The 14,708-nt window shown below is 37.1% G+C and overlaps 1 long non-coding RNA gene across 1 annotated transcript; it reads right to left on the reverse strand.

The window, feature by feature from the left end:
• Positions 1–252: 252 nt before the first annotated feature.
• Positions 253–4,295, reverse strand: LOC147842844 (uncharacterized). The gene is made up of 3 exons (XR_015498516.1): positions 2,140–4,295; positions 1,739–1,803; positions 253–1,686 (listed from the first exon to the last, which is right to left on the reverse strand). It is a non-coding gene; the product is annotated as an uncharacterized LOC147842844 (long non-coding RNA).
• Between the last annotated feature and the right edge of the window lie 10,413 nt (positions 4,296–14,708).

Below are 14,708 nucleotides of genomic sequence, written 5' to 3' on the forward strand. Positions count from 1 at the left end.
GTAGTGCCGTAGACGTACTGCATCGTCGTCTGTTTTAGTTACAAATTAAAGTTAGATCAGCTAACCAGTCCGGAGATTACAGGAGTTAAGCAAACAAACACATTGTCTCTCAGCCAGACGATTCATTTCAGCCTGAGCCAACATTGCCCGAGCTCCTAGCCGAAGCTCAGCATGCTCTCTTCCTGTTGAACAAACACTTCCTTCTTTATCTTTTTCCCACGATTGAGATGCGTTTTTTTTATTTTTTTATATATAAATACAATCACCCCCATGTGGACATTAAGTGGCTGCTTTCAGCTCGTCGCAGAGTGGTTCGAGAGAAGCAATTTAGACAGTTCTTGCGACCAGTCCCATCGATTCAGGAGCTTAGGAATGTACATTATGCACAGGAATTAGGTAGATCTGGCGAGTGGAAAATACATTAATGCTTTTCTAAAGCAGATTAAAAGTCCTGATGCCTTTTCTGGTTATGAGTATTTGAATTCTCTTTGGCCCAGATCAACTGGATCACATTTTCTGTATGAACCTGAGGCACCCTCAGCTTTATCTTTAGCTGTGATGTTTGCATTTACCGTTGGAGCGGTGTTCACTGATGTGACTGAATCAGTAGAAGAGTTTGTGGAAGAAGTTTGGGGAGAATTTGTGGCTGTATCAGGAAGCATAGTCATGAAAATTTTGAAGTACGTCTTGTATGGTTTTGGAGGGATTATAGGGATTTTATTTATCTTCCTAATAGTCTGGGCTTTGGTCCGCTGTTTTTTTTTCCTCGCATGTTTTCACTTCTGCTTGCAGGACACTCAATCCCACTGACGATGAGAAACATCTACTGACAGTGACGAACAGTCTTCAAAGCCGGATGGCTTGACTGATACACGGACGAACCCCATTGAGTGAGTTGAAGGTGGGAAGAGCCCTTAGCTTGGGGACTGGAATTTTTTAGGTTCCAGCATGTCCAAGAAAGGGCGAAGGAACTGTAACCTAACTCAGGGAGTACAAGTCATTACTTCCACTTTCTTTAGTGACCTCACTAGTTGACCTAAAGCGGATTCTTCACTTTCGGCCAAAAACAGGTGTGTGAAGAGTCGGAGTTCTACCTTCAAATCCATCAATTTATTCAACTTTTATCCTTTTTCTCAACATCATGTTTCTCATTTCTTTGAATATATATTTAATTGATAATGTGAATAAGTATTTCACTTTGAATTGATTTGACTAATGAAACTGCTTACTTTCTCTTTTTGCCTGTCTATTTTAACTTTGTTTTCAGGAGACACACACAAACCAGGTCATAGGTCATGAAGATCTCTCCCTCTTTCTCCATCTGTCCCTCTGAATGGAGGTCCAATGCAGAGGAGAAGACACCTGACCTCTTCTAGTTGTCCTGATATTTTCAACAATATTATAGCCGTTTGATTGATCTGTTTTTGATTATAAATTAATATAATTCATTTTGTGTGGAGATAGACTGTGTGTAGTAAGGATATTGTAGCAGACTGTTGATGGAAACAGTCTTAAACCAGTCTGATAACACAGCTGAACGTACAAGAAACATCCTTGAGTTTTAAACACAGATGGTCTTTTGCATCCCTGGTTTAGTTTTTTTTACAGGTCGGAGATCAGCTCCTAATAACTTAGGGTGACCTCACCCCTAGGCATCATGTCTCCATCCATATCTGGAGTTAGATACTATGCTTTCTTGACACACGCACTAAGACCATCCATATCTGGAGTTAGATACAATGCTTCTTTGACGCTTGCATTTAGAATTGTCCATTTCTGTTGTAACCAATAAGAACTGTTTACCTGGATCCCACCTTTTCTGGACATGTGTAAAGAGTATAATTGTTGGATTGTTGTACTGCAAGTCAGATCGGCCTGCGAGCTCAGAGTGCGAAACCCTTCTGCCATAGAACTGCAAACTATCTTCAGTAAATTTTTCATTTTTAATTGCATCTTCGACTCTGTGTTCTCTTCATCTGACACCAGACTTTATCACACTGTTTATTCCAATCTCCCAATATATATATATATATATATATATATATATATATATATATATATATATATATGTTAGGTCACCATATAGGTGAATAGAAACATGGATTAAAAAGTAAAAAAAAATAAAAATTCATGTTGAGCAGCATCATTATCTTATCCTACAGAGCTTTAATGCTAAGGCTCTGATATAAGCACCACTTTCTCTATAAATAATGCTACACTATGAATACAAATACTTCCAAAAAAGTAAATGAATTTATATTACATTTAAATCGTGGTACATTTTTTTTGTTTACTTTTAAATATGTTGAGCGTAACATTAATGCCAAACCAGCTGATACCATGTTTCAGTGAGAATCACAAAAAGCTAAAGAAAATTCCAATTTAAACTCCAAGAGACTTCGCTTCGATAGTATGAATTCAACACCAACCTCTCCATCCAGTTGCACTAAGGTAAGCGATATATTGCACAAAAAAAAAAAAAAAAAAAAAAAAAAAACTTTCTGGACTCGACAAAAAAATAAAATAATAATAAAAAAGAAAACAAAAATCAATGAAAGAAAACATTTTGGACTTACAAGCACACAGCATGACACAATCTTGTTTTCAAAGGCATCCCAGATCAAACCCCAGATGACCCCGAAAAACTAAATCAAGGACTTTGACTAAACTCAAACTACCAGCAGAAACCATATAAAGCATCACTTTTCACTGTGTCCATCGCATCCGCTTTCAACAAAACAACAACCGCTCGCGTCCAATCATTGCAAAATCTGTACACTAAAAACACAAAGAACTGGTTCAAAAACAAGGCAGACAACTTAAAAAGGTACAGCTTACGGTCTCAACAAACAATATCCAAAGGATACTCGAACATCGAAAACAACTCTTTCCAATCAGAAAATGAAGGAAAATGGGCAGTCATGACAGCGGACAAATTATACAAAGATGGACAATTATACCTTGATAAGCACATTACCTCCTGGCTTTTTTTGAACATCACTTCCATATTAAAACTCTTTCAATGATGATCAACAATGTATGGATTGCGCCATAAGTTGTCACTCTTTAAAAATTGACGATATTGTGAATTAAATTCAACTCTACATCAACCACATTTCCTCTACGACCCTAATATTTTCCAAGTAATCTGATTTGCAATCTCCTGATACTGTCCATCTATTTAGTTCAGCTGCATTATTTATTTGCACTTGAGGTAATGTTAGAGCTGACTTTTCCAGTCACACATTGAGACGTTCTCCCTAATGCTGTCATTTCAGAAAAGCATTTGTTTGCAAGTTCTATATCTGTATAGTGTAACTTTTTAATAGGGCACAATAACACAAAATGCAATGAGAAAGTTTGACTCTGCCTCTTTAAAATTGATCCATCTGTTTGAATAACCTTGTCATTGATGAGCATTTTTAGTGAACATGACGATGCTGCCCCTGCTGTTGTTTTAAGGTGACCGACAAAGATGGAAGTTTTCCAATGCAAGTGCTGATGCATGCATGATGTCGCCTAAAAGTTATCACAATATCCAGTGCTGAGAATTAGCCCAGATGCTCTAGGTTTCACCATGGTCAAGGGGTGTTCACTGCCTCAAGTGCCAGAGGATTCAAGAAGACCTCGGAAGGCATTTGAGGCAGGATTGCATTTGAGACGGAGAAAGTGGCCTGTGCCGAGGAGTCATGTGCCAGGTTTATCAGAGAGGGGAGGGTGATAGACCTAGCAGAGGTGCGAGGACTTGAGGACCCCACTTGCGGCTCCTTGGCTGAGAACTTAAGAGCCAAGGGCTTCCTCGTCTAGAGCAGCAGCCCGTCCGGTATTTAGGCATGAGAGCAGAGGGTGAATGGTGGTTTACTTTTGGGGGCCACACTTGACAGTTTTTTTTTTCCCTTTGGTGCATGTCACCATACTATTTACATCTACTCTACAGTTAATGCATTTCTCAAAACCATCAGTACAAACAGCAAAACCTAGTTGACAACCTGCAAAAGCGTGTCACTCACACAAAATGGATAGCTCATTCCTCAAAAGCAAGTGTTCATGTTGAGGAAAGTGTCTGTCATTGAGATGAAGAGTCCTAACACCATTGTTTATGAACGAGATCGTCAAATGGCTGTCAAGTTATTATAACCTGTACATTTGAGTGCAAAAAAATAAATAAAAAAGGTCAGATTTTGGTAATGCTTTCTAAAAACGCTCAGGACGACACTATAAAGCAAAGTTACACATTGCTGCGTTTAGTGCGGTCTTAGAGTACAAGACACCGGATGTGTGGGCTTCACATTTTCACTGCGTATGCACTTTGCAATTCTAGTTTATTCACAGCATTGTGCAAAAGAGTAAAAAAAAAACTTATTTACAACAAATGTAAACTCCATTTGGTTACATCTGTGCGCAGCTGTAAACAATATCACGGTGCATAATGGAACCTAACCTTCAGCATGCACGGGGTCTGTAAATCATTCCAGGAAAAAAAAAAAATAGGAAAAAAGATTTAAAATGTTATGACATTTGCTTGACTGATTCTGACAGCTAGTTCAACATTTTTGCATATAAATGACCCAAGTAATGAAATGAGGACTAATCGTTTTGTATGGAATGACTTCAGCTTTCTCACGTTTAGTCAATTTTGACATGACAAACAATTGGTAATATTCTAAAACAGCAGAGAGTCGCATGAAAGCAATTGATACATTGATGCAAATGACAATTGATGCATTTCCAAGCGTCCACTCAGTTTCTAATTAATAATAGCACATGCATAGCCGAGGCCTAAGTCAATGAAATATATATTTTTTTTGGTCATTTAAACTACAGTCTAATATCATCAACAGTGGGCATTTTGATACATTTTTAACCATGACTGAAGTTGAATTTCTTTATTTTTTTTATTCTTCTTTTGTTACCCTCATCAATTCGAGGCTTAACTTCGGACGTATGTGGCATCCAGTAGGAGTCCCTACCCCTCCTCAATGGAGAAGAATATGGAGGTAGGCCATCACCTCAGCCAGTGGTGCGAGTTGCCTCACAAGACCTACACAGAATTTAGCAGCTGCTGCGTGGCCTCATCATCTGGGTTCTTGCAGCATTAAGGAACTCAAGGTAAGGCCAGCAGAGACGCATTTAAGATATGCTCAAAACAACGACTTGCATGCATTCGCTTGTTGAGCCCTGTGCCAGGCCTCATATCTGTTTGAACCCTCTTAACGCACAGGTGCAGGAATGGTAGGGCAGGCGGGCAGAGGGGGACACTGTCATCCTGATGCCGCCCAGCGGTATGTTTGAGCCAGAAAGAGGCGGCAAGTCGATCCTTACCAAAGATAACAAAAAAAAAAGTTTGGTGAAAAATGCGAATGTAAAACCCTTTCATAATTAAACTGATGACCATGTGTATTGTAAAGTATAACATGTCTCGTGTAACCTATGCACCACTCTCTTTTGCTGCAGTGGCTGGAGTGCCATTTTTAGGCACGTCCGGCCATTCTGCTTGAAGGCTCAGGCTGCAGAAGCAAATGACCGAGGCTGCTTCTTCCTGAGAGCATCTGGACTGCCACTCACTAACCCCACTGACGACATCTAGCGCCTTCAAGTGAATTAAGTGTTTTTGTCAGCTATTGATGTTTTCAGCCCAATATTTATATGTAAAGTTGCACCCATTCACTTTTCAGGAATACAGCCAATAAAACTAAATGCATAAGAAATAATAAAGAAAGTAAATGTCAGCAGATTCTGTCTGGCTCCAGCCATCTTGCCCATACCCCATATTTATTGACAGGCACGTCAAGAGGCAGTCCGCTCCACCCCTTAGCAGTCGCTGGGGAAGAGAGGTAGTTTGTTTTCCATATCAAACTTACATCCTCTCCTTCCAAGTTTAGACTTTGCAAGACTGAACTGTGTGTAGGCTACCTAATTTTGACAAAAAAAAAAAAAAAAAAAAAAAAAGCCCCAATCAGATGCCTACATTTTCAGAGGAGCTAAATCACTAGTTGGAAAGCGCTTTCACCAATTCATTAACTATTTAAGTGACTTGTGACAAGCTGTCAGTCAAACTGTTACAGTGTACTTGCAGTCATGAACGGATCAAAGCAACCAAGCACGGAGGGTTAAATACTTATTTTACCGTGCTTAGGCAAAATACCTGACCACCAAATGAATAATTGCCATGTTTTACTGGACACAGCTGTTATATTGAACATTCTAGTACATTTGCCACATGGTTCGACATGCTGCCAATCAAACGGTTGCTAAATTGCCACTGTTGTTTACTTGCTGGCCAGGTTTGATGGAGGATCAATGTAACAGCAAGTTATTTGCTCTTTTACTGTGCTTAAGAGAATTGTCTGGCCACTGAATGACTAATTGGCACTGTACAGTTCTAAGTTAATACACTAGTATTTTTACAACTGTAGTAAAGTGCAGTTTACACAACCTTTAATGATTGCATTAACCCTTGTGCTCTATGGTTAAACCCCAATAGACTATTACTAAAAAATAAATAAATACACATAAAAGTTATTCTTGCATATTGTTTTAATTTTAAAAAGAACTTTTCAGTGTCATAGATGTAACTTTTTTTTTTAAACCAAGGTTACGATTCTACAAAAGATTAGAGTTAAAAAAAGATAACTGGGAGAAACAAATGAAGAAAGGGTGGGTGGGTGGGGGGAGTACTGCCTCCAAAATCAGACAACACATTCCTAGTGAATTTTGAGATCAGGCAATCGTTGATTTGTTTCGTTATCAGAAGTAATGGACCTTAAATTATAAAGAACATAATACAAAAAAAAAAAAAAAAATTAGGATATGGGGGTCCAAAGAAACAAAACAATTCAATAACTAATTTAAGATAAAATTAACTTCCCTAACAAAATAAAAATTCCCCAAAGAACAACTACGACCCTCTTCCCAGTTTCCCTGCCTACCCACCCAAACAGGAGAGAAAAAAAAAATTATATAAAAGGACACCCCACACGTTACTCATACCATCATAAATTAATTCATACTATAAAAGTAGTTTAAAAAAAATAAATAAATAATAATAATAATAATAATTCAAAAAAAAAAAAGTTGCATGCACACAAGCCCCTTGTATCTAGGGCTGGAGCAGCTAAAGTGAGACGTGTCATCTCCCCTCTCTCTTGACTTCTGTTTAGCTGCAGCCAGTCTATATAGCTCAGGAAATTAGCTGCACAGATTGGAATCAGGTGTTAACAATCTGCCAACAAAAGAAATCAGGAAACAGAAAAAAAAAGAACACTGCAATATAGAAATCAAAATAAACAAAATTACTGGACGTAACACAAATATAACAACGAGGCAAGAGAGAAGCTGACATGAAATTGCAGATTGTCTCAAGTAAAAATAGACCTTTATTTTGGGCTGTTAATGTTAAATTAAATATTTGTCACTATACATTGAAATTGTACTTTACTGCGTGCACATGTGCGGGAGACAGAGTTGCTTGCAAGGAAAAGTTTTAATGCATTGCAGACTAACTGTAACATAGGCTACAAATTGTGCTTAACTTTAGCACATTGTTTAAAATATTGGCAACAATGAGCTGTGCATTCACAGGCGGCAGGATTTTTAATTTGCTGCCAAAACTGCTGCAGAATGCTGCTTTTCCTTTCACACGTGTTTCCCGCAGCCCGTGGGAAAATATCTTTATAATATAGAGAGGCAACTGTTCGGCCCGGATTCATCTCCCGATTATTCCACTCAGAGTTTGATCCTCTAAATCATTGATCAAGAAATGTAGCCTACTTCTCTATATCATTCAGTGCTTTCTTAATACTAATAATAATTTTCTATATTAAATTGTGTAATTCATATACTACATATATAGCAAAGTACACCCCTCACAAATCAATATTTTAAATTAATATTTTCTACAGATGCTTTATATGTTTGTGCATATTCATTAGATTATTCAGTACCAAAGCAAAATTTGGAACTAATCTAACAACAAATAAACTGAAGATCAGTCTAAAAATTAATACACCCAATTGAATAAGTGGAGGGAAAACATTAAAGGGGTGGTCCAGAATGTAATTTTAAGGCTTGGTTGTGTTTATAAGATGCAAAGCAATGTGTGCTCATGTTTCACTTAAAAGGAAATCGTGTTATTTTTTCCATAAATCTCACATTGATTATATACAGCTATTCAGCTATCATGAAAATGACTGTCATATTTCCTAGTTCCTCTGAAAGGCCCGCCCTCAAGTGACTTAGATTGGTCATCTGCCAAATGTGCTGCGATTCTCAGATCCGCTCCACGTTACGCCCGTACACTCACATGTGACACGCTTTTGTGCTGTTTAAACAGTCAGTCAACCTCATGCCCGCTCTCTAAAATAATATCTGACAAGTGTGAAAAGTAAAAATGGGGTGCGGCTCCTTTAAGAGAGATCGCTATTGTGTGTCTGTGTGGTGTGAACTGTCTGTAGACGCGTGTAACACAAGAAATGCATATGCGCGGGACTGATGTTTATCTTTACTTTTCTCTTATGCTCGGATTAAGTTATTTCTCTGTTATATGCAGTGACACTGTTTACAGAAGAATAAAGCACAAGATGTGGGATGCGATCTGTGCGAGCCTTGACTTATTTTTCTGCTGCTAACGTTACATGGGTTAGGTGAGCTCTCCTGTATTTTTTTTTTCTCCTTTGTACATTTTTCCACATATATTCGAAATATGCATGTGTATGTAATATTAATCGTTCACATATCTTTTGCGAATTCATTATTTGAGATGTAAATTGCATGGAAAAGCTGCCTATAGAGAGAGACGCACACGCTGGTGAAGTGTGTGAGTGTGTGTATTTACAGCCGTTTGACTGATAAATATGAATTTGTAGACAAATTGTTAGCGGTGCCAAACAGCATTTCCCATTGTTTACATCAACATACCGTTGAAGCTAGACACTGTACATGTCTTGATCAATTTTAACAAATAAAAACTTAAAGGCTACAGCTTCTGCTTGTTGGAGCTGCTCCCTCTTTGATGAGATTTTGATCGAATCCAGCACCAAACTAGGAGATTCTGAAAGCTGTGTTTTGTCAAATCATGCTTGCTATGTATTTTATAATTCTCTGGAACATACTTGATATTGAACTGTAAGCACTTCTGTGTTTGTGTCGTGTCATTTAGAAGCCCAAATACTGAAACAGGAATCTCTGTGTAAATCGCTTGAACGCATTTTAGCTCCCTTTGCAGTAACATTACAGCGCCTCTGGCCACGCCCCTTACCTGCGCAGTGTGTGTGTTTGTGTTTTTACTGGCCTGGAAGTATTTTTTGTAGTCCTCAAAATTCGTTCATTGTAGGCTTTGCTAAGCTTACTCTGTAAAAGGCAAGGTCTCCTTTTGCATTGAACTTTGAGCTTTTTACATTCAGAGATGCTGTTTATGTTCACACAGCTACATTACACATCAACTAAAGTTTAAAATATGATATCGTAGTGGATCACCCTTTTAAGTAAAATTTTAATAAACAGAAAAAACATCAACATAAACATAAAAAATACTAATTTACGTGAAATGTTGTAGTTTGTATTTGTTTTCATTACCTTATTTTAATTTAAATGTAAATATTATTCTATTCTTAATGATGTTTGGTGTATATAAATTTACAATTAAGTGACTGTAAAGTTTTAATCAATATTAAGTGGGTAAATGAAATAAAATGGCATGAAATTATGGCAGGCAAATGTTAACAGTACTTTGACTAAGCTTGAACTTGACTTCTGAGTCAACCTGAGAGTTATTGTTATTATTGTACATTAGTGTGGCCTTGCATGAATAGTTGCACAACATACTAAAAATGGATAGAAGAGTCACATTTAATTTTTCATTACAATAAAAGTGAGGGTGGCATGTGTAATTTGATAAACTTTAACGGACTCCCACATCTAGTGCCAACACTCGATTGTCACTGGGTAATTCGAAAAACAGAGACAAAACCTTATGTAAAACCATCTAAAAAGTACCCATCTTAACAACCACTGTGTTCAATTTTTAGTTGAACTCAAAATTATATATTTTAGAGAATATTGGAATCCTATAACCATTGACTTCCATAGTAACAAATATGAAATAAAAATATACAATTTTTTGATGAAAAAAGACAAAAACTTAAACTGGTTTTTAACAAGTCAAGGGTTAAGATTATCTTACATACACACACACACACACACACACACACACACACACATATATATATATATATATATATATATATTAGCACTTTTAATACATTATGTGCACATGCTTTTTCACCTTGGTCCACTACATGATTTCAAGTCGATATGGCAGAATATGGCTCATTTAAAATATTAAAAAACACATTTAACCAAGAGATGTAGACAACTGATTTATTGCCAAGTAACCTCAAAACATATAACAAAACGGAAAGAAAACAAATAATTTAGGAATAATTTTAAGCACCAGGAAAACAACAATTTTTTTTTTTTTTGTGCGTGTGTGTGTGTGACGGAGAAAGTACAAGGTGCAGCTGACAAGAAAAATAAGCTTACGAACACCTCTCACAGACTTGTCAGCAGCCCCCCGTTTCTTTCTCCTCAGGTATCAGTCATATCAGTTTCCATACATTTGGCTTCGTATATCAGCTGATGAATTAAAAACTTTAAGTCCTGCCTGGTTCTTATTGATAAGGACTTAAAGTCATCCAGTATGCTTTTAAAAAACAAAGTGTCACTGTCCTCCTGAGGAGCAACAGTATTCCTCGATATAGCCTTCAAAGTCGTCATAATTCTTTCTTCGAATTCTGCTTTGTTCTATGCTGATCCTTCTGCCTGAATGCTGCTGGACCCTGCTGAACTTGATGGTCCTGCCTCACTGGTCTGGCTCTCTCTTATGTTTCGTGTGGTCTGCACTGCTGCCTCGTTGTTTGCCATGGCATCATTCCTCTGCTTTAGGGCTTCGACAACTTATTACTGCTGGTCACTCTTCTAGGAAGGGTTTGAGGACGCCCATGATCCCACTGTACCACCATCGCCGTACACTGTTTGCTCCTGCTCCACTCCTTTTCCTCTCTGCCTCTTTTTGGAGACTTCCATCTTTTTCTGCACTCATCCACTAGAGAAAAGACAATAGAAAATGCACAATAAACATAAACACCTAATTTCTGAATAACTTGTTTGCTAGCTGTCTGAGAGAGTGTAGCTGTAGGTAAAATTGCATCACCGACCGTATGTATTGAAACCTAATGACGTTCACTTTTTTACGTTTACTTTTTTTACTATAAATGTCTTTTTTCTAAAACACACACACACATTAGTATTTTAAATATAGTATTTTCTGATAATATATATATATATATATATATATATATGTGTGTGTGTATATATATATATATATATATATATATATATATATGTATATGTATATATATATATGTATGTATATATACACACACACACACACATATATATATATATATATATATATATATATATGTATACATATATATATATATATATATATATATATATATATATATGTATATATATATATATACACACATATATATATATATATACATGTGTGTATATATATATATATATATATGTGTGTGTGTGTGTGTATATAAATAATTTGTAATAGTACAATTTTGCTGCAGCTCTGTCAACACCTATTACCCATTTAATCCAATATAGGTTCTTGTCTGAAATATTCTGAAGCAGCAGTACTATTTTGTACTGTCATTATAGTTATCATAAGATTCCCGCTTTTTTAATTAAAACATTTTTTAACATTATTGCACATGCTTCTTCTTCATTTTTGCTAAGGAAACAGGGACACGTCGTAAATTATTGGAAATCTGGCGACCTCAATAATCAATGTCTACTCCATTTCGCTTAGGAACAACTGTGGTCGAAACCAAGGTTCAGGGGCCTCATGTACGAAGACTTGCGTGGAAATCTTACTAAAACATTGCGTACGCACAAAGCTGTAAATGTGCGTACGCAGAAAAAAATTCAGATGTATGAAACACTGCGTACGCCGAATCTCACGCATATTCTTTTGTACATCTGAATGAACGTGAAACTGAGCGCAACATGCACGAGCGCAAAACCCCTCCCTGCCTCCTCCCCCGTATGAATATGCTAATGACTATGCTAATGGAAAAACCCAACGAAAAAGCAATGGCAAAATCAAACAAAAAGAGAAACTTTGAACAGAATGTGAATTGGAGGTGCTGCTTTCGGAGGTAGACCGGAGAAAAGCGGTGTTATTTGCAAGTTTGTTCTCCGGAATTAACAACAAAAGAAAAAAATAGAGTGGGAGAGTTTAGCTGGTACGGTTAACACAGTTGGGTCTGAACATCGCACTGAGTGCATTTAAAAAAGAAATAGTGTGGTTTATATCTGTAAAGTGTTGCAGTACTCTTAGCAGTCTCAGTGGCGCACCTCATAAGAAGCATGTGATCATGTACTGACACGTTCTAGCATAAACTCGGCTCGAATCCAGCGTCTGATGAACTTTTTTTTTCCCCGCTACATATCAGATTTTGTCCACTATTTATCACGAGAAAGACAAGTAGGAATCATCAATAAGTTTGTGCATCATATTTTATTTGCACATTTATTGAATGGAAATGTTTCTGATTCACGCATGCAAATTCATCTTTAGATAGTGTCTTTATAGCAATGTGCGTGCAGTAGATTGCTCAGATTACATTGGGAAAACAGGCGACCGCTGCAAATTGTGCTTTAATGTTTAGCTGGTCAACTGTATGGTATGGAAATCTTACATACCTACTACATGAACCCGTCTCATACAGCTGCCATTGCAAGGATCAGACACTTTGTAGAGAAGAATTTAACACAACTGCCTCTAGGAGTCGCCAATGGAAATAAAACAGACACGCACAAAAAATGTGCGTACGCCTGCCAGAAAGCTGCCGTGAACCTGCACACATTCCCACGTTCAGTTCATTGTTAGTAAATCCAAACGTGAGCGATTCTGAGCGTGAAACCTGGCGTACGCAAAGTTTTTGTGCGTACGCAGCGTTGATACATGAGGCCCCAGGTCTGTGTTTTCTGAGATCCACTCAAACGGTGGACTTCTACATTCCGATTGTTTGCCGCCGAACTGGATTATGGCTCATTACCATAAAGTTGACTTAATTTCAACTCTCCCTGACGCCCACACTAGCAAAGACGCGCTGCGCTGCTTCTTGCCACTGGCTCCCATTGAAAATGAAAGACTTCCGGGTACTTTGACGTTCTTGCCGCATTCGGTGTAAACTTACAGTTACCCTTACAGATTCCTTTGGGGCGTGGATGGCTTTTTCAGGATCCTCTGGGGTGGTCCTCATTTTACCTGGGTACTTTTAGGGTGACCATTTGTGATCCTCTGAGGTGACTATTATTTATAAAATAAGGTAAACGTTATTGTCCCAGGTGAGGGTGAGGGTTGGGGTTGTCTTGGGTTCATAACCTCCACTGCTGTCATCATATTGTAGGGAATTAACCTACTTTAAATGAAGTCAGGATTTTATTAGCTCTTTTTCTTTTTAAGAAATCAAATTCAAAGTTTTAATCAATTTAATTGACTCACATGACTGAATGAAATCCAAAGATTACACTGGTATCATTCATTCAGCAAATAGACACTGTATTTTACCATTCTCATTCATATATTATTGCCATGGTCAATGATAATTACATAACACTAGTATTGGGTTAAATCTAGCAAAGTACCAAAATCTACAGATTGCATACTTACAAATTGAAACAAAACCTTAATAGGGTAAACTATGATACATGAAAAAAACTACCTGATAAAAAAAAAAAAAAACAACAACAACGCACACACGGATCGATACCAAATTTTGCAGGATCGCCCAGCCCTAATGTATTTAAGTAGTTTAAAAAATAATAATAATTTTGAGAGGATCATGTGATTATGATTGAACACGGCTGGTTCTTCATTAACTGATGTATGATTTGCCAATCAGACGAATCCTTACCCCCTATAAAGAGCCAGGGTTTCTCACTGCATCCTTTTAGATATGAAGAATCCTCCTTCCACACCTTACTCCTCCATCTTTCCCTTCAAAGGGCTACACTGTGGCACAGTGTTTAACACTGTTGCCTCACAGCAAGAATGTCACCAGTTCTAATTCCTAAAAAAAATCTGTCATCAGCTTTTATCAAAATAAGGAGGGGTTGTCAAGCCCTACCTGGGCTCAGAGCTTCATTCTCGCCCTGCAAATGGGAGGGAGCTCCGGGGTCTCTCTTGGGAATGTATGCCAAACTTGTTTTAATCAATCTTCACCTAAGTGTGAACTCTTAAAAACGCTTGCAAAAGCAAACATTTAAAAATTTTTTTTTTTTTTAAATAAATTGAATCAAATATATAAAAATTAATGCTGAAAAGATATATTGTGCAGCCCTAGTGGAAACTTAAAGATAAACATGCAGTGTTACAAAATCCGTAATTTACTTTAAGTGCTAGGGGAAAACTAAAAATAAACACACCTTTTTTTGTAAAAAAAAATTTATTTTAACATATTGCATAAATATAAAAGAGTTAAGTAAACAATTTAAAAAATTAAGTGGAGTTTAGATTATAATGTGAGATAAATACTGCTTAAAAGTGCAGATATGGCAATTTTGCTGCACAAAAAAAGATGCAAAAAAAACAATTTGAACTATTTACAAAATAAATTGACAAC

The sequence above is a fragment of the Danio rerio genome, chromosome 8 (genome assembly GCF_052040795.2).
Source record: "Danio rerio strain M-AB ecotype USA chromosome 8, GRCz13ab, whole genome shotgun sequence".
Classification (NCBI taxonomy): Eukaryota; Metazoa; Chordata; class Actinopteri; order Cypriniformes; family Danionidae; genus Danio; species Danio rerio.